At 37.7% G+C, this 26,488-nt stretch overlaps 1 protein-coding gene and 1 non-coding gene across 5 annotated transcripts in view; both read right to left on the bottom strand.

The window, feature by feature from the left end:
• SCFD2 (sec1 family domain containing 2) overlaps nt 1-26,488 on the bottom strand; it is a 500,604-nt gene that overhangs the window by 366,482 nt on the left and 107,634 nt on the right.
• Nucleotides 23,969-24,074, bottom strand: LOC112133188 (U6 spliceosomal RNA). Its single transcript, XR_002914874.1, has one exon. It is a non-coding gene; the product is annotated as a U6 spliceosomal RNA (small nuclear RNA).

The following is a 26,488-nucleotide window of genomic DNA, read 5'->3' as shown; positions in this document are numbered from 1 at the left end:
TTTACAAGGAAAAAACAAACAACCCCATCAAAAAGTAGGCAAAGGATATGAACAGACACTTCTCAAAAGAAGACATTTATGCAGCCAAAAGACACATGAAAAAATGCTCATCACCACTGGTCATCAGAGAATGCAAATCAAAACCACAATGAGATACCATCTCACACCAGTTAGAATGGCGATCATTAAAAAGTCAGGAAACAACAGGTGCTGGGGAGGATGTGGAGAAACAGGAACACTTTTACACTGTTGGTGGGACTGTAAACTAGTTCAACCATTGTGGAAGTCAGTGTGGCGATTCCTCAGGGATCTAGAACTAGAAATACCATTTGACCCAGCCATCCCATTACTGGGCATATACCCAAAGGATTATAAATCACGCTGCTATAAAGACACATGCACACGTATGTTTATTGCAGCACTATTCACAACAGCAAAGACTTGGAACCAACCCAAATGTCCAACAATGATAGACTGGATTAAGAAAATGTGGCACATATACACCATGGAATACTATGCAGCCATAAAAAAGGATGAGTTCATGTCCTTTGTAAGGACATGGATGAAGCTGGAAACCATCATTCTCAGCAAACTATAGCAAGGACAGAAAACCAAACAATGGGTGTTCTCACTCATAGGTGGGAATTGAACAATGAGAACGCATGGACACAGGAAGGGGAACATCACACACTGGGGACTGTTGTGGGGTGGGGGAGGGGGGAGGGATAGCATTAGGAGATATACCTAATGCTAAATGACAAGTTAATGGGTGCAGCACACTAACATGGCACATATATACATATGTAACAAACCTGCACGTTGTGCGCATGTACCCTAAAACTTAAAGTATAATAATAATAAAATTTAAAAAAAGATATGCAATATCTGAATCAGGTATTGAAATCAGATATTCAATACCTCAGATCTCTGAGGTATAATTTTGAAATAAAATTAGATGAAAATGCCTCACTAACTATAAAGAACTACACATACATCAAACCAATATGTACACTGTATTGTATGCTTCTTATAGGTCAGGCATATTCCAAGTGAAGTGAAAGCACAAATAAATAAGTTATAAAATGTCAGTCTAACAGTATGGGTATAGTTGTGCCAGAGTGAGATGGATGCAAATAAGCCATGCTACAACCGATATGTATTATTATAGGTATATGCATAAGGGACTATGGCATATCAAGAAAGGAACTATTCATGTGTTAAGTAGGATATATATCCCTTATAAATTGAAAACTAGTTTTAAAAAAAAAACCCTTCTTAACACTGAACAAAGTGTTTCAGACCTAACATGCTCACAATCTGTGCTGACTATAATCCTTATTATTTAACTTGCTTGTCCCTACTCACTAGATAATGCAAGCTGCACAACAGCACAAATCTTGTTTTTCTTGTTCATGGATTCAGCCTGGCTGTCAAAGCATGGCGTCTGGTGTCTAATAGGTGGCTCGATAAATACTGATTGAATGAATGGATTTTATGTTCTGGTTACATAAGAAATCATCTCCATTTGGAGGTCATTTCATAAGTTCTGCTACAAAAGCAAAATGTCTTCGCTTCTGAACTTTAGTCTATATTTTCTCTTTTTTTACTGTATTATTTTATCATGCTAATCAGAAACACACTCAATTATTCCTATACCCAATCAATATGTGAATTATTCTTAAGGAGAATTTAAATCAGTTGGGTGCCATTAAAAACTATCCTGGTCAATAGAGAAGAGTGCGATGATGTATGCCTTGGTTGATAAATTCATCATATTTAAATAGGCAGCTTTCCTCTAAAATGTTATATTTATGAGATAACTGCTAATATACTTTTTTCTTTTCTTTTTCTCACTAAGGCTATAATCCCTTAAAAAATGTAGTACCAAGAAGAAAACAAATCCATCAGATAAAAGTTACTTAAAAAAATTAAACAAAAAATGCTATATATATATTAAAGTTTCATGTAATTATCTTCCTTCTAGTCTCAAAACACCTTGATGTACTCTACATGTACAGATTTTATGTCTTTGTACTTTATGATGTTTTTTCTATCAAAACCAAAGTTAAAGAACACAAAACAAAAAATAGTGGGTATCATATATTCAATAAGACAGAAGAGAAATTCTATATTTTTCAATAAAAATTAGTAACAAGAAATGCCAAATGCAAATTTTTCCAGTTTAATTCCCTACTTTTTTCTATTTAAAAATTATGAATCCAGAATGTTGCAAGGAAAACAAACTTTAAATACTTACTAATATATAAAACAAAACAGCAACCAAAACAAAACAGTTCACTTACAAAAAGAAAAAAGGCTACACCATCCCTATGTGGACAAACTACTCAAAGGAATCTTTTGTATTCTCTAGTAAAACTACAATAAAGATTTTTTTTAAATCACATGGGTGGATAACAATAGAAAGTTCCACGTGGAAGGGTGATAATCTATCAATTATTAACACATATTTTTCCCCTAGAATAAGCTTTTTGGCAATTTTATTTTGCTTATTTACAAAATCAGGAGATAAAATACCAAGACTAGTATTCTTGCATTTTATGTTAGGAAAGACGCCTGTTAAAAACATACAGTACAACCAGTATGTAATTGCCCAGCTGTGGATTTCTTTTTCTGCACAGGACATGAAATATCATAAATTACTCTAGAAGAAACAGTTCCAGAATGTTTGTAAAATTACACTGCAACACAACACTGCAAGTCATAAGCTAGTACTGCTCCCACTGGACAGCCTTGAGTAAAGAAAGAAAGAGCTGAGGAAAGCCACATATTCCTCCTAAAGTATGTCCGTCTTTAGGAGATTCGCATCATTCGACATTCATCACTTCAAGCATCAACACATTCTGGAGAAAAAAAACAGACAGACTTATCAGGTTCTGCTCAGCACTCTTCTGCTTCTTCCACCCATCCACTTCTGCTGTGAGTCCTTTAACTTAAAAGTAAAGAATGAGAAGAACAGAGGGAGACAGCAAGGCATAGACCTTCCAGAGATCATGGAGAAATCCATGCACTAGCCCAACACTCCTGTCTAGTCTCAGGCACCCACTAATGTTAAGCTAACCTCTAGCACTCTCGGAATCCTTAAGTCAGAAATACTCTAGGTATTCTGCCAGCCTAGGCATAGGCTTCTTTCAGAAAAGCACACCTTTAGGCACATTAGACCTAAACGCCCTGTGAATAGACATAAGCAAGACTTGGTTTCTCCAAGGCTAACGCTAAAAAGAAAAAAAAAATCAATTAGACAGTGTTACGTCCTTTTATTCTTAGGAACCCAGGTGTTTAACAAAGAAAAAAAAAATCCTAGCACCACTGGGGTGGTTGTCATGGTACAAACAGCTAGAGCGAGTGGCTCAGGATGGAAGATTCAGTTAGTGTAAGGAAGCACAAACCACTGTTACTCCCCTTTTGGTCATGCAAGAACAACCAGAATGGTTGTATCCTCCTTGTTTTTCACAAAATGAAGACCCACCCATATGCGCCTTCAGTCACTGGCATAAGGTGTGTATTTGAAACTTTTTTTAGTAAACCCATGAAATGGTAAGAACCAAAATTGTTAGCCTTAAACTTACTTTGCCTGATTACTAACTCTGGTTTCCAGCTGGAATAACATATGATATCATTGCTTCTAAGGCAAGGCCAGTTAAAAAGCACTGGTTTACATAGCCTATATATTTGACTCTCATTTTCTGATCAGCTGCTTGGCACAGATTCACCTAACTCCAAATCTGGCCATATGCCTACCCTGGGAAAAGGAACAAAAGTTCATGGTGTTATTTTCTTTTTTCTATTTGTCTCTCTTTCATTATTCAAAAATACAATACGTTAATGTGATAGGGGAGAAGAACTACATTAAAATAACTATTCTGCAAGAAGAAATGAAATTGAGATGATATATCCTTATGGAGAAATGTGTAGGTCTCATGAGGGTCCAATTAAAAGCTTACTGAGGAGTAAAACTCAAGACAAAAATCTAACATGAATGCCAAATTTATAGATATATCAAAGAAAAACAAATTAATGCGAAACACTGCATTTCAGTAATCCCAGTACTCATAAAAAAAGTTACCAATTAAATGCAGAATCTAGGACTTATTTTTCTCACAGAGGCAATACTAGAAAAGCAGGACTCAGATACTCATACCAGCCTATAAAATCCTACTTGGTCCTGTATCCCTGAAAATGGCACAAGTAGTAGTAGTCTACTGATAAATCCACATTACAAAAGAAATTGTATGAACATCCAAAAAAAAATATTTGTTTCAGTTTGACAACGTTACTGTCTAGCAGACAGCATGTGCTCAATACATTGTTATTACACAGACTGAATGAAACAGAATACTTTGGAAAAGGCTTTTCAGCTTTTCCCCTCCACTATTTGGAAGTGACACCTCTCTTGGCAAAGAACTTGAGGGAGGAGATTCCCCAGAGAGGAGAGAAGGTGATGGAGAGAAGATTTATATTTCTTGGAACTAGTAAAGTTTATTAATTCTCTCTATAAATAATACAGTATCCCCCAGGTATTCTGAATGATTTTAAAAAATGGGAACGGGAGGACAGAGGTTTTATCAATTAAATAAAAGTGTCTAATCATATGAATGTCTGAGGAGCCAACATGTTAGGCAGCTCAGATCTCTAATTCCTAATGTTCTTTATCTGGGACTTTTTTGATACATTTCTTGGGAAAATTTAAAAATTCTAAAAATTTAGGTTTGCACTAAAATAAGTGAAATCTTCATACACTACTTCCAAACACCCAGAATCTGGCGATGTTTAAGAGCACAAGCATCAAGATAATTCATTATTTTGATCACTTCCTTAGCAGGTCATAAAATGATCAGAATTACAAGGCTCACAGCACGAACTCCTGTGATGAATATTGCAGCAAAAGGTGACCATATTAATTGGAATGTAGTTCAGCTACTATCACAGAGACCCAAAATTACAGTGCCTTAAGCAAGATAGGAATGTATGTCTTACTCACACAAAGTGAAAACAGGTGGTCCTGGGCTGGTATGGTGTTTCCACCATCATGAGAGAACCGACCATGGTCTTTCCATCTTTTGCTCAAACATCCCCAAGACACAGCTTCCTCTATGATCCAAGATGGCCACTCCTGCTCCTGTCATTCTGGCTGCATTTCAGCAAGCAGGAAGAAAGGAGATAAGGGAAGACATGTGCCTGCCCTTTAAATGCACAGCCTGAACCTGGCCCACATCACATCTACATAGGTCTCATTTGCCAGAAACTGGTCTCATCTAGTTGGAAGGGTAACTGGGAAGAACAGTCATTACTTGGGGTGGCCATGTGCTATGTAAAAATGTGAGAACAGGTGGTAAGAACATAAAGAAGCCTCTCTGTCCTAACAGCCACAACGAGATATCTCTCCGGACTCTGGTAAACCATGTAAACATTTATCAATTTATGGCAGGTACCAATCTGTGGCAAGTAAATTCCATGTTTATAACAAACTACTCCAATTCCCATGAGTGGGAAGTTATGCCTGCTACTGCAAATGTGAAAATGAAGATTCTACATTTGAGGACATACTCATGAATAAAGTACCCAAGGTCCCTACTCTCACTTATCTTATATTCTAGCAGAGAGAGATAAAGTAAACAAAATAATGTCAATAAACGAGAAGTAAATATAAAACAAAAGTGGCTCCAAGCTATTCAGGGAAGTCCTCCTTGAGGAGCCACAAATGAGTTTTGATCTGAGCCAGCTATGTGAAGAGAAAGTAGCAATTGTAAATGCTCTGAGATTCCCCATTTGTCAAGATCAAAGTTACCTCAGCTCTAGTTTTCTTTATGTAAGCCTGATATGTGTGGAAGAGGAAATGAAAGTATGAGCATGCATGTGTGTGCATACGTGTGTGTGTGCATACATACGTGTGTATAAGGACAAAAAGGGAAATCTGTAACACTAACACTGGAGTTAATACTGAATAACCAAAAATAATGTAGAACACTCTAAAGCCTGGGGCAATCTATGGACTGAGGAGGATAAAAAAGTAAATGGTTAGAGAAGTTGAGAGGCACAGTAGAAACTTTGTATTCTGTGATGGTTAATACTGAGTGTCAACTTGGATTGAAGGATACAAAGTATTGATTCTGGGTGTGTCAGTGAGGGTATTGGCAAAAGAGATTAACATTTGAGTCAGTGGGCTGGGGAAGGCAGATCCACCCTTAATCTGGTGGGCACAATCTAATCAGCTGCCAGCTAATATAAAGCAGGCAGAAAAACATTAAAAAGAGAGACGGGCCTAGCCTCTCAGCCTACATATTTCTCCCATGCTGGAAGCTTCTTGCCCTCGAACATCGAACTCCAAGTTCTTCAGTTTTGGGACTCAGACTGGCTCTCCTTGCTCCTCCACTTACAAGGTCTCCACAATTGTGAGACCTTGTGATTGTGTAAGTTAATACTAAAGTGGAGTTTATTAAGCATATGTAAGTGTGTGTGTATATATATGATATATTTATTAGGATATATATATCACACATATATAAGGATATATATACATATATATCCCATTAGTTCTGTCCCTCTAAGAGAGCCTTGACTAATACATAATTCAAAAGCTATTTTTCTTAGTTGTTTTAAATGGTGCTTCTTGTTATATAAAGTTAACTAACTTTGAGTATATTGTTCTAACTAAATTACAGTTCAAAATGAATAATCAGCAGTTATGAAAAAAATGTCTGGCATGTTTTTTTTTAATCAAAATGAGTTCTATGCAAAACAGGTTTAAAAATAAGCAAATACAGTAATTAAATATTTATATATTTATATTGCTTTAAAAATAATAATTACAGGGTTATTTTAACTAGGATAATCTGTCATGATTTCTAACTACTTAAAGTCACTGTTTTAATAAAATGGAGTTTCACTCTTGTTGCCGAGGCTGGAGTGCAATGGCTGGATCTCGGCTCACCGCAACCTCCGCCTCCTGGGTTCAAGTGATTCTCCTGCCTTAGCCTCATGAGTAGCTGGGATTACAGGCATGCGCCACCGCACCCAGCTAATTTTGTATTTTTTAGTAGAGATGGGTTTTTCCAGGTTCGTCAGTCTGGTCCTGAACTCCCGACCTCAGGTGATCCCAGCCTCCCAAAGTGCTGGGATTACAGGCATGAGGCACCACGCCCGGTCTTTGTTTAACACTTAAAATATTACGCTATTTACATTTCACTATATAGACCCAAGCTAAATTAAGACATTCTTGAGCTATCAGTAATCCATTCATAAAAATCTTCCTAGCCTAAGATCTCATAATGTCAGCCTAAAAGGTCATTCCCAAAGCATCCCTCAGTCCTAGACTAGATTGGGAGAAAGTTCAGTGTTGTTGAAATAATCATGATATATTCTCAGCATATTCAAGTAGTCACAAAGGTATCTGATAAAAGATCACCCTCTTTAACTTATGAAAGCTGCTACAATGGGTTGACTACAACAAGTGAACAACTTTTTGTCATACTCAGGGCCAGTGAAGGCAAACTGCCACCATGTTTTTGCTCCAGTGGTTTTGCCAACACAGCAGAACCAAAAAAATATGAAGTCAGGCCCAGGTCAGAGGGAATTTTCATCTACCTCTTACCTTCAAAAATCCCATTTCATTGATCTAAGACTCTATGACTGATTGTAACACACACCATTATTTTATGTGCTCCCAAGCTAGAAAAAAATAGTTTCAACTAAAATATGCTACCAATTTCAGGATGTACCCAAATTTCAGAAATGTAAAAAAAATGGACATATCAGAATCAATGAAAAATGGTAGGTAGTATTCTTCTAGCCAAATCTGCCCCTTTGTTTACAGAATGGAAAGTGACCTTCACTATTTTCAACTTAATCCTCAAAAAAGGAAGGTTGCCTGTATTATATCACCATTTCATTGATTCCAACCTCTTTTTGCATACAACTATTAAATACAAATGACCAAAGGGGCAACTAATACTTTCCCATTTGACGTTTGTCCAAAAATATTTAAAACATTTCATTCAAAACAACTTCTGATTACTGTTTGGATCTCAAAATAGCTATAGAAAACAAAACAAAACAAACACCTCTTCCCAGCTCTGGTTCTGAACAAGTTAAGAAATAAAGCAAAGCTTGAAAAAGACATGCAGTCAGGCATCCGGAACTGGCTGCCTATGCCACAGGGCAGTGATCGATGGCTTCTGCTATCCAGTGCCTTGAGTTCGATTTCTTAGAAACAGTTTGAGATGAAGAAAAGAACACTGAATGGACCTCTCCAAGATGGTCAACTAGACACAGCCAGGAGGAACATCTCCCACACCAAGGGACCAGGACATCAGGAAGACTGGCACACTTCTAGCAGATCTTCAGAGGGAAGGCACTGAGAGCAGACAGATGGAAGACACAGATACTAGACTGAAGGGGAAGGAAGCTGGGAACGCTGTACAGTGCTACCGGCACCAGGACTTATTTCCAGCCCCCAACAACTCCTGCAGAAGAGGTGAGTTGAATAGGCAAGGAGCAACCTGCTCTCACCATAGGCTTCTGGAATCCTGTCAGGAGGGGACCCCTCAACCACCAAAGACAAATGAGTTGGCAGAGAGAGATGCTCAGAGAAGTACTAGGGGCAGAATTCCAGCCACTGCAAAGCCCAGAGGGTTTGGTGCGGTGACAACTATAGTGGAGCATGGACAGAGATACCCATCCCCTAGGTTCAACTTGCTGCCATAGGAGACTTTAGCCCCCAAGGGAACTGTCAGATCTGAAATCTGCAAGGCAGTCTTCCCCATGAGACAGGGCCAGTCCAACCCAAGCACCCCTCAGTGTGCTGGCCTCTCCCAGCCTGGCTGTGCCTGTTTGCAGTCCTGTCTCCAGGTACCTCCTGGGGCCCCACATCATAGCTCCTGTGCTGGTGGACCATACCTGACCAGCAGAGTGCTCCAGTAGAGCAGCCCCATGGATATACACCAGCCCGCTTGTATCCTCCCACCACTGCAGACTCCCATGTACCACTTTGCTGGCACACACCCAGTACATCACTTTGCCAGCACGTGTGTGCATAGGCAAACCTTGCCTTCCCTCCTATGCCAGCATGTATGTGTGTGTGCACCCTGTCATGCCACTGCTGCCAGTGAGAGTTCACTCCCTCCCCCTCCTCCTGCTGCACCACCATTGTTGTCTGAGCATTAGTGGGTACTGAGCTTAACAGCCCCAATTCTGCCAGCACCCCACCCCTGTGCCAACACTGTGGTGGCTTTGAAAAGAGGCATGGAAAACAGTGGACATGCCTCCACTCTGAGTGGCACCACCACCTGCATGGACACGTACAGAGGACATACAAAGTCCTATGCCCACCAGTACCCCACCCCCATGATAACACCATCACTAGTGCAAAAGGGCACAATTGCTGGACAGGGGCTCCCAGCCCCCACAAGCTGTGCTGCCATTGCTGCAGCTGTGAATGCCGAAACAGAGGCTGGTACCCCAGCACCCACTAGCATCCTGCCGCAGCTGACAAGCATGCAGCCTGCTGCACTGCTGCTGCTAGTGCTGCTAGTATGTGCAAACAAAAATGAACCCTGCTGCCAGCAGACTATGAAGTGCTTTGGCTGATACCACCCATCAGAGAGTTGTGACCAGCAGTATGGGAGCACCTCAGTCCCTTAAGTGCAGCAGGTTCCTAACCTTGAGGAGCCAGAGAACAAAGCCAGTGCCAATACCAGTCACCCAAAGTTAGATAACACAGGCTTGGACTCCTGAGCAGAGTCCTGGCTCCCTAAAAATCTTCCAGAAAGGAAGCCAGTTGACTGAACTCACATTATACCAAAAATAAACCCCCAAGGTCACTAAATAGGATAAAAGAGGAAAAAAAACATCCAAAGGACAGCAACTTCAAAGACTGAAGGAACATTAGCCCACAAAGATGAGAAAGAACCAGTGCAAGAACTCTGACAACTCAAAAAGCCAGTGTCTTCTTTCCTCCAAATGACTGCACTAGCTGGAGAGCAAAGGTTCTTAACCAGGGTGAGATGGTTGAAATAACAGAAATATAATTCAGAATATGAATAGAAATAAAGATCAGCAAGATTCAGGAGAATGCTGAAACTCATCTAAGGAAGCTAAGAATCACAATAAAATGATACAGGAGCTGACAGACAAAATAGCCAGTATAAAAAAGAATGTAGTCAATCTGATAGAGCTGAAAAGCCCACTACAAGAATTTCATAATGTAATATCACAAGTACTAACAACAGACTATAACAAGTTGAGGAAAGAATCTCAAAGCTTGAAGACAGGCTTTCTGAAATAAGCCAGTCAGACAAGAATAAACAAAAAAGAATGAAAAAACATAAAACCTCTGAGAAATATGGAACTATGTAAAGAGACCAAATCTATGACTCATTGGTGTCATAGAGATGGGGATAATGGAAGCAACTTGAAAAACATATTTTAGGATATCCTCCATGAGAACTTCCCCAACCTTGCTAGAGAGGCCAACATTCAAATTCAGAAACTGCAGAGAACCGCAGGAAAATACTTTACAAGAAGATCATCCCCAAGACACATAATTATCAGATTCTCCAAGTCAAAATGAAAGACAAAATGTTAAGGCAGCTAGACAGAAAGTATAGGTCACCTATACATGGAAGCCCATCAGACTAACAGCAGACCCCTCAGCAGAAACCCTAAAAGCTAGAAGAGATTGGAGGCCTACATTCAACATTCTTAAAGAAAAGAAATTCCAACCAAGAGTTTCATATCTGGCCAAACTAAGCTTTATAAGCAAAGAAGAAATAAGATCCTTTTCAGACATGCAAATGCTAAGAGAATTAATAATTACCAGACCTGTCTTACAAGAACATCTGAAAAAAACACTAAATATGAAAAAGAAAGACTGTTACCAGTCACTACAAAAACACACTTAAGTACACAGACTAGTGATGCTGTAAAGCAACTATACAAACAAGTTGGCATAATGACCACTTATCAACATGAAGAGAGGATTAAATCCATACATATCAATTTTAACCTTGCAAGTAAATGAACTAAATGTCTCCATTAAAAGGCACAAAGTGGCAAGCTGGAAAGAAAAAAAAAAAAGGAAAAAAAAAAAGAACCAATGGTATGCTGTCTTCAAGAGACCCATCTCACATGTGATGACACCCATAGGCACAAAATAAAGGGATGGAGAAAAATCTACCAAGCAAATGGAAAGCAGAAAAAAGCAAAGGTTTCAATCCTAATTTCAGACATAACAGACTTCATTTGTTTGTTTGTTTTTGGTATTTTCTGTTTTTTTCATTTTTAAATTTATTTACAACTTTACTCAATGAAGAGACATAACAGACTTTAAACCAACAAAGATCAAAAAAGACAAAGAAGGACACAATAGAAAATACATCATAGAAAAGGGTTCAACTCAACAAGAAAATCTACCTATCCTAAATGTATATGCACCTAACACAGCAGCACCCAGATTCATAAAACAAGATCTTAAAGACCTTCAAAGAGACTTAGACTCCCACATAATAATTGTGGGAGAGTTTGACACTCCACTGACAGTATTAGACAGATCATTGAGGCAGGAAATTAACAAAGATATTCAGGACCTGAACTCAACACTGGACCAAATGGACCTGATTGACATATACAGAACTCTCCACCCCAAAACAACAGGATATACATTCTACTCATCACCACATGGCACAAACTCTAAAACTGACCACACAATCAAATATAAAACAATCCAATCCTCAGTAAATGCAAAAGAACTAAAATCATACCAACCAGTCTCTCAGACCACAGTATAATAAAAGTAGAATTCAAGACCAAGAAAATCACTGGAAACCATACAATTACATGGAAATTAAACAACTTGCTCCTGAAAGACTTTGGGGTAATTCATGAAATTAAGGCAGAAATCAAGAAGTTCTTTGAAACTAATGAGAATAAAGATACAACATACCAGAATCTCTGGGACACAGCTAAGGCAGTGTTAAAAGGAAATGTATAGCACTAAATGTCCACATCAAAAAGTTTGATGTCCACATCAAATTAACAACTTACCATCACAACTAAAAGAACTAGAGAAGCAAGAGAAAAGCAACTCCAAAGCTAGCAGAAGACAAAAAATAAGCAAAATCAGAGCTGAACTGAAGGAGACTGAGATGTGAAAAACCATTCAAAGGATCAACCAACTCAAGCCTTGGGGTTTTTTTGAAAAAAAAAAAAAAAAAGATAGATAGACCAATAGCTAGACTAATAAAGAAAAAAAGAGAGAAGATTCAAATACACACAATTAGAAAGAACAAAGGGGATATTACCACTCACCCCACAGAAATTCAAATAACAATCAGAGAATACTATGAACACCTCTATGGACACAAACTAGAAAATCTAAAAGAAATGGAAAAACTCCTGGACACATACACCCTCCCAAGAATCAACCAGGAAGAAATTGAATCCCTGAATAGACCAATTACAAGCTCTGAAATCCAATCAGTAACAAATAGCCTACCAACCAAAAAAAGCCCGGGATCAGATGACAGCTGAATTATACCAGATGTACAAGAAGAGGTGGTACAATTGTTACTGAAACGATTCAAAAAATTGAAAAGGAGGGACTCTTCCCCATCTCAGTCCATGAGGCCCAAATTATCCTGATAGAAAAACCTGGTGGAGACATGAAAATAAAGGGAAAACTTCAGGCCAATATCCTTGGTGAATATTGATGCAAAAATCCTCAACAAAATACTAGCAAACTGAATCCAGAATTACATCAAAAAGCTAATCCACAATGATCAAGTAAACTTTATCCATGGAGTGCAAGGTTGGTTTAACATATATAAATCAATAAACATGATTCATCATGCAAACAGAACCAAAGGGAAAAAACCACATGATCATCTCAATAGATGTAGAATAGGCTTTCAATAAAATTCAACACCCCTTCATGTTAAAAACACTCAACAAACTAGGTATTGAAGGAATATACCTCACACAAACTAGGTATTGCAGGAATATACCTCACACAAACTAGGTATTGAAGGAACACACATCAAAATAGTAAGGACCATCTATGCCAAATCACAGCTAACATCATACTGAATGGTCAAAAGCTGGAAGTATTCCCTTTGAAAATTGCCACAAGACAAGGGTGCCCTCTCTCACAACTCCTATTCAACATAGTATTGGAAGTCCTGGTCAGAGCAATTAGGCAAGAGAAATAAATAAAAGACATTCAAATAGGAAGACAGGAAGTCAAACTATCCCTCTTTGCAGATAACATAATCCTATATCTAGAAAACTCTATAGTCTTGGCCCCCAAAGCTCCGCAAGCTGATAACTTCAGCAAAGTCGCAGAATTCAAAATCAGTGTACAAAAATCACTATAATTCCTAACACCAACAATAGCCAAGTGGAGAGCCAAATCAGAAATGTAATCCCACTTACAATTGCCACAAAAAGTATAAAACACCTAGGAATATAGCTAATCAGGGAGGGGAAAGATCTCTACAGTGAGAATTACAAAACACTGCTCAAAAAAATCAGAGATGGCACTACAAAATAAAAAAAATTTCATGCTCATGGATAGGAAGAATCAGCATTGTTAAAATGGGTATACTGCCCAAAGCAATGTACAGATTCAATGCTATTTCTATCAAAATAACAATGACATTCTTTCCAAAACTAGAAAACACTATTTTAAAATTCATATGGAACAACAACAAAAAACCCGAATAGCCAAGGGAATCCTAAGCAAAAAGAACAAAGCTGGACATATCACACTACCCAAATTTAAACTACACTATAAGGCTACAGTAACCAAAACAGCATGGTACTAGTGCAAAAACGGACACATAGACCAATGGAACAGAATAGAGAGCCCAGAAATAAGGCTGCACACCTGTGACCATCTAATCTTTGACAAAGCTGACAAAAACAAGCAATGGGGAAAGAACTCCCTATTCAATAAATGGTGCTGGAATAACTGGCTAGCAGAAGATTGAAAGTGGACCCTTTCCTTATACCATACATAAAAATCAACTCAAGATGGATTAAGGACTTAATTAATTGAATGTAAAATCTAAAACTATAAAAACTCTGGAAGATAACCTAGGCAACATCATTCTGGACATAGGAACTGGCAAAGACTTCATGATGAAGTTGCCAAAAGCAAGTTTAACAAAAGAAAAAAATTATAAATGGGATCTAACTAAACAAAAGAGCTCTGCACAGTAAAAGAAGCTATCAACAGAGTAAACATACAGCCTACAGAATGGAAAAAATTTTTGCAAACTATGCATCTGACAAAGGTCTAATGTCCAACATCTATAAGGAACTTACAAAATTTACAAAAAAAAAAAAAACTCCAAACAACACCATTAAAAATTAAGTGGGCAAAGGTTGAATACTAAGAATGAGAATTTAAAAAAAAAAAAGTTGAGCAAAGGACATGAACAGATACTTTTCAAAAGAAGACATACATGTGGCCAAAAAGCATATGAAAAACCAGCTCAAAATCAGTGATCATTAGAGAAATGCAAATCAAAACCACAGTGAGATAATCTCACAACAGCCAAAATGGCTATTACTAAATGTCAAAAAATAGGTGCTGGTGAGTTTGTGCAGAAAATGGAACACTTGTACACTGTAGGTGGGAGTGTAAATTCGTTCACACAGTATGGAGATTCCTCAAAGAGCTAAAAACAGAACTACCATTCGACCTAGGAATCCCATTACTAGGTATGTACCCAAAAAAATATAAATTGTTCTATCATAAAAACACATGCACATGTATGTTCATTGCAGTATTATTCACAATAGCAAAGACATGGAATCAATCTAAATGCCCATCAATGAAAGACTGGATAAAGAAAATGTGATACATATACACCATGGAATACTATGCAGCCATAAAAAAATAACAAGATCATGTCCTTTGCAGGAACATGGATGGAGCTGGAGGTCATTATCCTTGGCAAACTAACATAGAAACAAAAAACCAAATACCACATGTTCTCACTTATAAGTTAGAACTAAATGATGAGAACACATGGACAAATAGAGGGGAACAACACACACTGGGCCTACCTGAGGGTAGAGGGTGGGAGAAAGGAAAGGATCAGAAAAAATAACTATTGGGTACCAGGCTGAATGAATGATATGGTTTGGCTCTGTGTCCTCATCCAAATCTCACCTTGAATTGTAATCCCCATAATCCTCACGTGTCAAAAGCAGCACCAGGTGGAGGTAATTGGATCATGGGGGTGGTTTCCCCCATGCTGTTCTCACGATAATGGGTGAATCTCACAAGATCTGATGGTTTTGTAAGTGCCTGGTGGCGTTTCCCCTGCCTGCACTCACTCCATCCTGCCACCCCGTGAAGAAGGTGCCTGCTTCTCCTTTGCCTTCCACCATGATTGTAAGTTGCCTGAGGCCTCCCCAGCAATGTGGAACTGTGAGTCAATTAAACCTTTTTCCTTTATAAATCATCCAGTCTCAGGTATTTCTTCATAGCAGTGTGAGAAGGGCCTAATACAGTGACAATATAATCTGTACAACAAACTCCCATGACACGAGTTTCTCTATGTAACAAACCTACACATGCATCCCTAAACCTAAAATAAAAGTGTAACACACACACACACACACACACACACACACACACACACACGAAGCCAAATATCACCTTTAATACAGATAGAGAGGCCAAACCAGGTGGTAGAATGTGAGGTCTATTAGCCAAGTGAGCTTGCTAATATGGGGCTCCAGAAGGCAGCCTTTTCTTCTCGGTCACAGGTAAGCTATGAGCAGGCTAGGCCTCCCATGAAGGGGCAGGACAGAATGCCTGTTCCCTATAGTCAGTTCAATGTGAAGAAGAGTGCAGAAAGAAACAGCAGCTGTCACACAATAAAGGCAGATCCTAACCCTGGAAGGCTGAGCCCCACAGTGCTCTGCATAGTCAGAGCGCCTCCTAAGCGGAGAAGAGGCAAGTTGAGCCTCTTCTTATTCCATCATTCCAAATTAACCAATCAGATAAAACATCCCTCTCACTAAAAGAAGGTCAGAGAAAGGTCAAGACCATAGGAAAACTCTTCTTGATGGAAATCAGGAGTGGGAGAATGTCGTTATACTCTAATAAAAAAAATTTTCCATGTTGGGTTTTTGGATACAATATTGCAAAAAAAATGCTCCAAAATTTTTCTTCCCAGGAAAAACCTTATCAAAATCTCTTCCTAATCTGTAAAGAGCACCCAACTCTGCCTTTGGAGATTATATTTTTTTGCCTCTTTCTTTACTCTTCATTCAAATGATATCATAGATTTTTTTTTAATTTAAAAATCTCTTTATGTCTGGAAATCATTAGTCCAATACAATCTTTTCTGCATTATACATGCTCTCTTTTTTAAAAAAATACTCATATTTAAAAAAACATAGCAAAAAAGATACAAAATAGGATCAATAAAGAAAAAAAGTCCCTCCCTACATGTTATGAGATAGGGTTGGCTGCAAAAGAAACTTAATAAGATTTAGGAAGTAGAAGGAAGGCTGAGCAGATGATGCTCATCATTGATCAAGGGCCATAAAGGAAAGACTCAAAGGTGCTAGTGGTTTCCAAGTCATCCTCACTTGTTCTCACTCCATATCCAGCCCATCTTCCTGACTGCCAACCTTGATAGCATCAAGTCTTGTCAATGACTTCTTTTAGAATTTTTTATTTCAATAGGTTTTGGGGAAACAAATGGTATTTGGTTACATTAATAAGTTATTTACCAGTAATTTCTGAGATTCTGGTGTACCCATCACCCAAGCAGTGTAACTGTAAGCAATGTGTAGTCTTTTATCCCCCCCCCCACACACACACATTCCCCCAAGTCCCCAAAGTCCGCTGTATCATTCTTATGTCTTTGTGTCTTCATAGCCTAGTTCCCACTTTCGAGTGAGAACATAAGATGTTTGGTTTTCCATTCCTGAGTTACTTCACTTAGAATCATCATCTCCAATTCCATCAAGGTTGCTGCAAACGCCATTATTTTGTTTCTTTTTATGGCTAAGTCGTATTCCATGGTGTGTGTGTATATATACATAACACATTTTCTTTATCCATCCATTGATTGATGGGCATTTGGGCTGGTTCCATACTTTCACAACTGCAAATTGTACTGCTATAAACATGCATGTGTGTGCAAGTATGTTTTTCCTATAATGACTTCTTTTCCTCTGGGTAGATACCTAGTAGTGGGATTGCTGGGTCAAATGGTAGATCTACTTTTAGTTCCTTAAAGAATCTCCACACTGTTTTTTATAGTGGTTGTACTAATTTACATTCTCAACAACAGTATAAAAGTGTTCCCTTTTCACCACCTCCACACCAATATCTATTTTTTTTAAATTTTTTTATTATGGCCATTCTTGCAGGAGTAAGATGGTATCACATTGTGGTTTTGATAGGCATTTCCCTGATAATTAGTGATGTTGAGCATTTTTCCATATGCTTGTCAGCCATTTCTATATCTTCTTTTGAGAATTGTCTATTCACGTCCTTAGCCCACTTTTTGGTGGGATTGTTTGTTTTCTTCTGCTGATTTGTTTGAATTCTGTGTAGATTCTGGATATTAGTTCTTGGTCAGATGTATAGATTGTAAAGATTTTCTCCCACTCTGTGGGTTGTCTATTAACCCTGCTGATTATTTCTTTTGCTATGCAGAAGCTTTTTAGTTTAATTATGTCCCATCTATTTATCTTTGTTTTTGTTGCATTTGCTTTTGGATTCTTGGTCATGAAGTCTTTGCCTGAGCCAATGTCTAGAAGGTTTTTCTAATGTTATCTTCTAGAATCTTTATGGTTTCAGTCATAGATGTAAGTCTTTGATCCATCTTGAGTTGATTTTTGTATAAGGTGAGAAATGAGGATCCAGTTTCATTCTTTTACCTGTGGCTTTCCAATTATCCCAGCACCATTTGTTGAATAGGGTGTCTTTTCCCCACTTTGTGTTTTTGTTTGCATTTTCAAAGATCAGTTGGCTGTTAAGTATTTGGCTTTATTTCTGGGTTCTCTATTCTGTTCCACTTGTCTATGTGCCTATTTTTATACCAGAATCATGCTGTTTTGGTGGCTATGAACTTATAGTATAGTTTGAATTCGGGTAATGTGATGCCTCCAGATTTGCTTTTTGCTTAGTCTTGCTTTGGCTATGTGGGCTCTTTTTTGGTTCCATATGAATTTTAGAATTGTTTTCCTAGTTCTGTGAAGAACGATAGTGGTATTTTGACAGAAATCGCACTGAATTTGTAAACTGCTTTTGGCAGTATGGTCATTTTCACAATATTGATTCTACTCATCCATGAGCATGGGATGTCTTTCCATTTGTCTGTATCATCCATTATTTCTTTCAGTAGTGTTTTGTAGTTTACCTTGCAGAGGTCTTTCACCTCCTTGGTTAGGTATATAACCAGGTTTTTTTTTTTTTTTTTGCAGCTATTGTTAAGGGGTTGAGTTCTTGATTTGCTTCTCAGCTTGGTCGTTGCTCGTGTATAGCAGAGTATATAGTGGTTTATAGATTTGTGTGCACTAATTTCATATCCTAAAACTTTGCTGAATTCATTTACCAGTTTTAGGAGCTTTTTGGATGAATCTTTAGGGTTTTTTAGGTATACGATCATATCATCAGCAAACAACAAGAGTTCAACTTCCTCTTTACAGATTTGGATGCCTTTTATTTCCTTTTCTTGGCTGAGTGCTCTGGCTAGGACTCCCAGTACTATGTTGAACAGAAGTGATGAGAGGTGGGCATCCTTGTCTCGTTCCAGTTCTCAGGGGGGATGCTTCCAACTTTTCCCCATTCAGTATAATGTTAGTAGTGGGTTTGTCATGGACGACCTTTATTACCTTAAGGTATGTCCCTTCTATGCTGATTTTGCTGAGGGTTTAATCACTAAGGGATGCTGGATTTTGTCCATTGCTTTTTCTGCATCTACTGAGATGATCATGTGATTTTTGTTTTTAATTCTGTTTATGTGGTGTATCACATTTATTGACCTGTGAATGTTAAACCATCCCTCCATCCCTGGTATGACACCCAACTGATCATGGTGGATGATCTTTTTGACATGCTGGTGGACTCAGTCCACTAGTATTTTGCTGAGGATTTTTGCATCTATGTTAATCAGGGATATTGGTCTGTAGTTTTCTTTTTTGGTTATATCTTTTCCTGGTTTTGATATCAGGGTAATACTGGCTTTATAGAATGATTTAAGGGGGATTCCCTCTTTCCCTATTGTGTGGAATAGTGTCAATGGGATTGATACCAATTCTTTGAATGGCTGATAAAATTCAGCTGTGAATCCATCAGGTCCTGGACTTTTTTTGTTGGCAATTTTCTTATTGCCATTTCAATCTTGCTGCTTGTTTTTGGTCTGTTCAGAGTTTCTATATCTTCCTGGTTTAGTCTAGAAGGGTTGTATGTTTCCAGGAATTTATCCATCTCCTCTATGTTTTCTAGTTTATGCATGTAAAGGTGTTCATAGTAGCCTTGAATTATCATTTGTATTTCTGCGGTATCAGTAGTAATATATCCCGTTTCATTTCTAATTGAGCTTATTTGGATCGTCTTTCTTCTTTTCTTGGTTAATGTCGTTAATATTCTATCAATTTTGTTTATCTTTCCAAAGAACCAGCTTTTTGTTTCATTTATCTTTTGTATTTTTGTTTGTTTGCTTGTTTGTTTCAATTTCATTTAGTTCTGCTCTGATCTTTGTTATGTCTTTTCTTCTGCTGGGTTTGGGTTTGGTGTGTTCTTGTTTCTGTAGTTTCTTGAGATGTGACCTTAGTTTATCTATTCGTGCTCTTTCAGACTTTTTGATGTAGGCATTTAATGCTATGAACTTTCCTATTAGCACCTTTTGCTGTATCCCAGAGGTTTTGATAGGTTGTGTCACTATTATTGTTCAGACTTTTAATTTGCATCTTGATTTCATTGTTGACCCAAAGATTATTCAGGAGCAGGTTATTTAATTTCCATGTACTTGCATGGTTTTGAGGGTTCCTTTTGGAGTTGATTTCCAATTTTATTCCACTGTGGTCTGAGAGAGTATCTACTATAATTTATATTTTCTTACATTTACTGAGACTTGTTTTGTGGCCTATCATATAGTCTATCTTGGAGAACATTCCATGTGCTGATGAATAGAATGCATATTCTGCAGTTGTTGGATAGAATGTTCTGTAAATATCTGTTAAGTCCATTTGTTGTAGGAACAATTTAAGTCCATTCTTTGTTGACTTTCTGTCTTGATGACCTGTCTAGTGCTGTCAGTGGAGTATTAAAGTCCCCCACTATTGCTGTGTTGCCATCTATCTGATTTCTTAGGTCTAGCAGTAATTGTTTTATAAATTTGGGAGCTCCAGTGTTAGGTGCATATATATTTAGGATTGTGATATTTTCCTTTTGTACTAGTCCTTTTATCATTATATATTTTCCTTTTTTACTAATCCTTTTATCATTATATAAGGTCCCTCTTTTTTTAACTGCTGTTGCTTTAAGGTTTGTTTTGTCTGATATAAGAATAGCTACTCCTGCTCACTTTTGGTGTCCATTTGCATGGAATATCTTTGTCCACCCCTTTACCTTAAGTTTATGTGAGTCCTTATGTGTTAGGTGAGTCTCCTGAAGACAGCAGAAACTTGGTTGGTGAATTCTTATCCATTCTGCCATTCTGTATCTTTTAAGTGGAGCATTTAGGCAATTTTCATTCAATGTTAGTATTAAGATGTCAGGTACTATTCTATTCATCATGCTATTTGTTGCCTAGATGTCTTTTTTTTTCCATCATGTTATTGTTATATAGATCCTTTGACATTTATGCTTTAAGGAGGTTCTATTTTGGTGTATCACAAAAATTTGTTTCAAAATTTAGAACTCCTTTCATCAGTCTTGTAGTGCTGGCTTGCAAGTGGTGAATTTTCTCAGCATTTGTTTGTCTAGAAAAGACTGTATCCTTCCTTCATTTATGAAGCTTAGTTTTGCTGGATACAAAAATTTGGCTGATAATTGTGTTGTTTATGGAGGCTAAAAATAGGACCCCAATCCCTTCTAGCTTGTAGGATTTCTGCTGAGAAATCTGCTGTTACTCTGATAGGTTTTCCTTTATACGTTACCTGATGCTTTTGCTTCACAGCTCTCAAGATTCTTTCCTTTGTCTTGACTTTAGATAACCTGATGACTATGTGCCTAGGCAATTATCTTTTTGTGATGAATTTCCCAGGTGTTCTCTGAGCTTCTGGTATTTGGATGTCTAGATCTGTAGCAAGGCTGGGGAAGTTTTCCTCAATTATTCCCTCAAATATGTTTTCCAAACTTTTAGATTTCTCTTCTTCCTTAGGAAAAGCAATTATCTTATGTTTGGATGCTTAACATAGTCCCAAGCTTCCTGGACGCTTTGTTCATTTTTTAAAAGTATTTTTTCTTTGTCTTTGATGGATTGGGTTAATTTGAAAGCCTTGTCCTTGAGCTCTGAAGTTCTTTCTTCTGCTTGTTCAATTTTATTGCTGAGACTTTCCAGTGCATTTTTCATTTCTCTAAGTGTGTCTTTGATTTCCAGAAGTTGCGATTGTTTTTTATTTATGCTGTCTATTTCACTGAACAATTTTCCTTTCATATCTTGTATCATGTTTTTTATTTCTTTAAGTTGGACTTCACCTTTCTCCGGGGTCTCCTTGATTAGCTTAATAATCGACCTTCTGAGTTCTTTTTCTAGAAATTCAGAGATTTCATCTTGGTTTGGATTGCTCGTAAGCTAATGTGATCTTTTGGGGCTGTTAAAGAACCTTGTTTTGTCATATTATCAGAATTGTTTTTCTGGTTCCTTCTCATTTGGGTAAACTATGTCAGAGGGAAGATCTGGGACTCAGGGCTGCTGTTCAGATTATTTTGTCTCATGGGGTGCTCCCTTGATGAAGTGTTCTCCCTCTTCCCCTAGGGATGGGGCTTCCTGAGAGCTGCACTACAGTGATCATTTTTGCTCTTCTGGGTCTAGCCAACCAGCAGAGCTACAGGGTTTCAGGCTAGTACTGGGGAGTGTCTGCAAAGAGTCCTATGATGTGATCCATCTTCAGGTCTTTCAGCCATGGATACCAGCACCCGCTCCAGTGGAGGCAGCAGGAGAGTGAAGTGGACTCTGTGAGGGTCCTTGGTTGTATTTTTGTTTAGCGCACTTTTTTTTTTTTGTCAGTTGGCCTCCAGCCAGGAGGTGGCGCTTTCAAGAGTGCATCAGCCGCAGTACTATAGGAGGATGCAAACTTGCTCTATGGTTGCCTGGTTAAGTTTTCAGGTTTTTCAGGCAGTAGACAGGGTCATAGAGCCCCTAAGAGATTATATCCTTTGTCTTTGGCAACCAGGGCTGGTAGAGAAAGACCACCAGGTGGAAGCAGGAATAGGTGTTTCTGAGCTCAGACTCTCCTTGGGCGAGGCTTGCTGCAGCTACTGTGGGAGATGGTGGTATGGTTCCCAAGCCAATGGAGTTATGTTCCCAGGAGGATTATAGCTGCCTCTGCTGAATCACACAGATCACCAGGGAAAAGGGGTAAAGTGGGCAGTCACAGGCTTCACCCCACTCCCATGTAGACTACAGTCCTAAAGGCTGGTCTCATGCCCACTGTGCCCCAGCAACAGGACCAAGTTTATTTCCAGGCAGCCAGTGACCGGGGCTGAGAACTTCCCCAGACCACCAGCCTCTCCACTGGGAAAGCAAGCAGACTCAGTTTTTCAGCATCTCAGGGAGCCTGCAGTAGTGATCCAGTTCATCCAAACAGTCTGTGCATTCTCTCAGCTTTCCTGGCATGTTCCTGCAGTAGTTCTTGGAGCAGAAGTTCACGATGTGAATCTCCACACACTGCTCTGTCTGAGTGGGAGCTGCAAGCTAGTCCTGCCTCCTATCCGCCATCTTAATCCAAATCTCCAAAGATGCTTTTGCAAGTGACAATACCCCATGCTGCCTAATGACTCTTGAATAGCAAGGCCCACAGAGAAGCAGAGTGGTGGAAACTACTTCTCAGAAAAACTCAATCCTAATTATAAATGGCTAAAAAGAAGGCATTATAAAACAGAACCTCCCAGGGTGTTGGTGAAGTCAGGAATGGCACTAAAATGAGCCATCATATTTCCAAGCCAAGCCATATGGCGTGACAGCTAATAGAGGCACTAGAGGACTTAGAAAGTAAAATCCGCCAATTTATTAGAAAATTAGCAGACATACTATTACTTAGCTTAGGTAAACTTGATTTGCTATAGAAAGATATTATCTAACATTCAATATATTTTAAAAAACCAATCCTACCTATTAAAAACTACTTTGGCAGCCAATAAAATAGATGCCTATTTTTTATTGCAAAGAGATAAAACTTAAAACTAAAGCTATATTTTACCTCAATTTTCTTGAGTGACTTTATAACTCATTTATATTTTATTAAAAAACCATTTTCCAAGCTGGATTGCTTTAATTTAAAGTATAAATTCTACCTAAAGAAATAACTGGAGATGGGTATATTACATATATATTTATAAAGTATATGTTTAGGAAGTAGGAAGTTTAAACACAGCTGCTTCCTTAATACATAGTTTGCTATCATTTTATAATCACAATAAGTTATAGTCAATAAAAGGTTTTTTTCCTTGTATTACTCTTCAGTGATTTTATAGAGGGGAAATCAGATGTTGGGCAGCGTTCAAGAATACATATTACTTTTCAGTGTTCTCACTCTATGATACCTTGATTTTATCCCACAAAATCTTTTCTGGGGTTTCAAAGTGTTCTGAATCCAATGAGGATTATGTTTATTATTATTATTATTATTACCACTCACACCAATACACCATGCCATTTTTTAAGACAAGTAGAAACAGCATAAGGCTTAAAAAATCATAATGGGTTTGCTAACGCACAATTTTTCTTTAATTTTTACTTTTATTCTAGATTTTAAAAATGTGAAATGCTTCATGAATTTGCATGTCATCTTTGTGCGGGGCCATGCTAATCTTTTCTGTATCATTCCAATTTTAGTATATGTGCTGCCAAAGAGAGCACCTAATGCACAATTTAAAGGGTCATTTCTTTGCTGTGTAATTTTGACAAAAAGGTCAATTGTTTCATTCTCTTTGAAGTTCAAGCACTAGTTATTGTTATTGTTATAACTATTACAATTACATTGTTATAGTTTTATAATAAGTGGTATAAACATGCCTATAAAATAATTGTTTTCTTTTGCCTTATATTTATTTATTTATTTATTTATTTTGAGACAGGGTTACCCAGGCTGGAATGCAGTGACGCAATTACGGCTTACTGCAGCTTTGACCTCCTGGGCTCAAGTGATCTTCCTGCCTCAGTCTCCTGAGTAGCTGGGACCACAGGCATGCACCACCACATCCAGCTAATTTTTTTTTTTTCATTTTTAGTACAGACAAGGTCTCACTATGTTGCCCAGACTGGTCTTGAACTCCTGGCCTCAAGTGATCCTCCTGCCTCAGGATTGCAGGTGTGAGCCACCAGGCCTGGCCAATAAATTTTTAATGGGGAAAAAAAGCTGTTTTCTTGTGATGACTAGCATAAAAACATCAGCCATCCATTACAGAAAAAGTGGGCTTTAAATCAAGGTTTAAAGAAAAATACTGTCAAACATTATCAAACAGTAAATATAAAAAGTAACATTTTTCTAAGTGACAAACTCATTCTTCCTTAATAAATTTTAATTTAAGAAACCAAAATCCAGGTGAGAATATATTAAAGGCATTACTCACATAAAATAAGACAGCATTTGTAATATTTTCAACCCAGCTGAAAGAATAAATAATAATGACTATTTATTGAGGATTTACTGTACTTAGTTATGTATTAATACACATATAGTCTCATTCAATCCTGACAACACTATGAGGTAGATAATTTATTCTTAGCTATGTATTATGTGTATTAATACATAACACATAAATATGTGTATTAATACACATGTAATTTCACTCAATCCTGACAATAACTCTATGAGGTAGATACTTTTATTTATATTTAGATGAGGAAACTAAGCCAAACTCTCTTGCTATACTACAAGAAAGGAATTCTTCATACTTTACACCATTTCACCAAATTAAATGAATTTGTACTTTAATTAAAAGGCAAAGCTACTTTGTGAAAACACTCACTAATTGAATCATAAACATATCCATGATCAGTTTAAACTTGTTCTTTTGTACACTTTAAATTTGAAGCAAAATCAGAATTATGTTATAACTAGCACACATGTATTCAATTCCTAAAACACTGACAGTGATATTGGACCTTGGAGATAAGAGAGAGAAAAAAGGAGTCATGAAGATGCTTTATCTCCTTTGGCTTTTCAAATTACACTCACTGCTAACAAATATTAGATTTTCCCCAAGAATACTCAAAAAGGTTTCTCTTTTGAGCATATAATATTATCTTTAGAAATTAAGTGTATAAATCTATTGTTTCTAGGAGTGTAAGTCCAACACAAATTTTACAAATGGTCCTCAGGTCTCTTGCTGACTAGTTGTTAGATCACCAAAACCATTGTAAGTAGAAGAAATGCAGTAACCTATTTTTAATTGTAGATTTCTAAGACCGATTTCTTTTTTTTAGCTAAGGTTGTCTATAACATTACTTAGGCCATAAAGTAAACATTGAGGTTTCAGTGATGGAGCCCTGGTAGAAAGTGGTAGAAATGAGTCTCCCAAGAAATAAACAATTCTCAACATTAGCTGAAATTTCTTGGTGGCTCTCAAGGCCCTTGGGGAAAAATGAAAGGTTGTCCTCATGCTCAAAATAAACACAAATGCCCTACTTTCAAACCAAAGCCTGTAAAAGGGGCAGCTGCCCATATATTATGACTTGTTAAACTAATGGATGAGTATATACTATGTAAAGTAAGCATGTCCATAAACAAAGAGCATTCCAATGATCAGTTTATACATTCGCCTATGCTAAAACCCTAACTTGTAAGGACCCAGAAGTGACTGAGAACACAGTACTGGTCAGGGTGATATGCAATTATGATAAAAGTAGGATTTTAGTATTTTAAATGTTTACTTCTTTTCCCCAATCTTATTTATTTATTTAAGAGATTGGGCGGAGGCAAAGGGGTCTCTCTATGTTGCCAGGCTGGAGCGCAGTGGCTATTCACAGGCCACTGCAGCCTCAAACTCCTGACTTCGAGTAATCCTCCTACTTCAGCCTCCTGAACTACAGATGTGTACCACCATGCCTGGGGTTCCTCAGTCTTTCAATTCTTTCTTTAATTGTTGAAAGAACCACACCAATTACCATGATCACATCTAATAGTCTAAGAGTCTAATATGGAACAAAAGATTCCAAAAATTAATTACAAATAAAAAATGGCTTAGAATTAATATGTCAAGTTTCTTCAGAAAACTTTAGTAAGCTTATCTAGAAAGATTATCATTCTCAGGAGAAAAATCTCTGTATAG

Source organism: Pongo abelii, chromosome 3 (genome assembly GCF_028885655.2).
Source record: "Pongo abelii isolate AG06213 chromosome 3, NHGRI_mPonAbe1-v2.0_pri, whole genome shotgun sequence".
In the NCBI taxonomy this organism is placed as follows: domain Eukaryota; kingdom Metazoa; phylum Chordata; class Mammalia; order Primates; family Hominidae; genus Pongo; species Pongo abelii.
This window is presented reverse-complemented; position numbering and strand designations above follow the sequence as displayed.